At 41.2% G+C, this 2,830-nt stretch overlaps 1 pseudogene; it reads right to left on the reverse strand.

Moving 5' to 3' along the window:
- Positions 1 to 249, reverse strand: part of LOC108306752 — a 6,231-nt pseudogene extending 5,982 nt beyond the window's left edge.
- Positions 250 to 2,830: the final 2,581 nt, after the last annotated feature.

Here is a 2,830-nt window from a genome sequence, read left to right on the forward strand (position 1 = left end):
CTGCAAGTGATCCACCTCCCTCAGCCTCCCAAAGTGCTGAGATTATAAGCATGAGCCATCATGCCCAGCTGAGATTTTTTTCTTTTTTAAGCTCTAAATAACTGTAGGAATCTAAGCAGGGATTGGAGGAACCAGCTCAACCTTGGCACAGTACCAAAATATAGCCAACCAGGTCTTTAAGTAAGTCACAGCAGTGTTCATCAGTGGTGTTGGGGCCCTCTCGGTAAGGTTTTGGACAAACTGGGCCATGTTTCTAGGATGAAAAGTCTGCTGTCCCCAATGGCCAGCTCTTTCTTACTTTATCTTCTAAAAGTAGCAATTATAAAACTTAGAATAACAGTAATAGCTAGCAGTTGATAAGGTAATGGAAACTTAAATAATGAGCGCAAAGTCAGAAAGCTGGTGCATGGCAGAACCAATGCCTAAAGTTAGATCTGCCTCAAGAACATGTGCTTTAATCATAATTTGCTGCTGTTCAACTGCAGTTGGTTTCCCAAACACATTTCACTTCCCTCTTTGACATCGCTGCACATGTTATTCCCTCCAGGAGGAATGCTTCTCCCATTTATCTTATAAATTCTACAAAATTAGGCTCAGAGAATCCTTTCAATAATTTATTTCAAGACACTTTTTTCTTAGGATTTTACTTGCTATATAAAAGAGGCGTCAGAGAAGAAAAAACTTTAAAAATCCACTCTGGGCCTAGGCACAGTGGCTCATGCCTGGAATCTCAGCACTTTGGGAGGCCAAGACAGGAGGATTTCTTGAGTCCAGGACTTCAACACCAGCCTGGGCAATATAACAACACCCTGTCTGTCTCTTTTTTATTTTTTATTTTTTGTGACAGAGTCTCACTTAGTCACCCAGGCTGGAGTGCAGTGGTACCATCTCAGCTCAAGGCAACCCCTGCCTCCTGAATTCAAGCAATTCTTATGCCTCAGCTACCCAAGGAGCTGGGATTATAGGCATGTAATTACCACCAGCCCAGCTAACTTTTGTGTTTTTAGTAGAGATGGGGTTTCACCATGTTGGCCAGGCTGGTCTTGAACTGCTTACCTCAGGTGATTTGCCCTCCTCGGCCTCCCAAAGTGCTGGGATTACAAGCATGAGCCACCGCACTTGACCAACGAGATCCTGTCTCTACAAAAAATAAAACAATTAGCTGAGCATGATGGCACATGCCTGTAGTCCCAGCTACTTCACAGGCTGAGGTGGGAGGATCACTAGAGTACAGGAGGTTGAGACTGCAGTGAGCTGTGATCACATCACTTTAGCCTGAGCAATAGAGAGTCTCAAAAAATATATACATACTTCCGGGGAAAAGAGAACAGTGAAAATGTGGTATTTATAACTTATAGCTATTAGAAGGCATTCCTTTAAAATATAAAGGAATAGACATTGTTAAAGATATGGCTCAGGTTTCTTCCCTTCTGTAAAATTTTTAACTTCCCCTCTAGACAAAACTTAATATCTACCATTTATATACTTCTAATATAGCTTTATCAAACTGTATTGTATTTTTTTTAGTATTCCTATTCTATTTTTTTTTACGACAGGGTTTTGCTCTGTTACCCAGGCTGGAGTACAGTGGCACTCCCCACAGCCACAAACTCCTGGGCTTAAGTGATCCTCCTGCCTCATCCTCCTGAGTAGCTGGGACTACAGTTATGCACTGCCATGCTTGGCTAATTTTTTTTTTTAAATATAGAAACAGGATATCACTATGTTGCCCAGGCTGGTCTTGAACTTCTGGGCTCAAATGACTGTCCCTCCTCAACCTCCCCCAAGTGCTGAGAGTATAAGAGTGAGCCACTGTGCCTGGCCAAAATTGTTTTCTCAATTATTCATCTATGTTAAATAATTGGAAGCTTTCATGGTTAAACAAAGACTCTAGATTTTCTGTGAAAACTGAAAGGTCAAGCAGACCTAGATTCTTGCACAGAATCAATTGGCAGAAACTGAGTAGAGGCTGCCCTCTTTGGACTGGGTTTGTCTAATCCCACCCCAGCCTAGCTATCCCTGTTAGTATTTGAGTTTATGACCCCTGTTTTAAAAACTAGACCAAATTCCAAATAGTCCTTGAACCTTTTTCTTAGATCCCCCTCGCCATAATAATCTCAATCACATTTTAGTCTGAAACGCCCATTATTTATCTCTCTCATGTGTAATTAATCATGTGTTACTTTATGGAAGTATCTTATTATTATGATATACTCATCTCATTATTATGCCAGTGTTAAAGAAAGAAGAGGGCACCCCAAAACCTTACAGGGTGGCAATGATCATAATCATTCATTCATTTGACAAGTACTTACTTTGTTCCTACTATGCAGATTTCCAGATTACCAAAACAATATTCCTGACATGGTGCCAGGCACCTTGATAAGAAATTTACCTACATGATTCCATTTACTCTTTGTAACAATGCTATGAAGTTGATATATCTCATTTGACAGATGAGGAAACAGGCAGACCAGGCTTCTAACTCAAGTTTGTTTCACCCCAAATTTGTAGTCTAGTCTTTTAAATTACTGGGTAAATCCATCCTTGTTATCATTGCCATGGTCCAGAATCTACCTATCAGCTTTCAAGGGCCGTAAGCTACATTTTTCTGAGTGCAAACTGATTTAATCAACTGACAAGGACTAATCCATAGGAGCTAAACTCTCAAGGGACTTATGTCTTTAAATGTCACCTTATAATTTTATGAGTTAGGCCGGGTGCGGTGGCTCAAGCCTGTAATCCCAGCACTTTGGGAGGCCGAGGCGGGTGGATCACGAGGTCAAGAGATCGAGACCATCCTGGTCAACATGGTGAAACCCCATCTCTA

The sequence above is a fragment of the Cebus imitator genome, unplaced genomic scaffold, assembly GCF_001604975.1.
Source record: "Cebus imitator isolate Cc_AM_T3 unplaced genomic scaffold, Cebus_imitator-1.0 Scaffold74, whole genome shotgun sequence".
Taxonomy (NCBI): Eukaryota; Metazoa; Chordata; class Mammalia; order Primates; family Cebidae; genus Cebus; species Cebus imitator.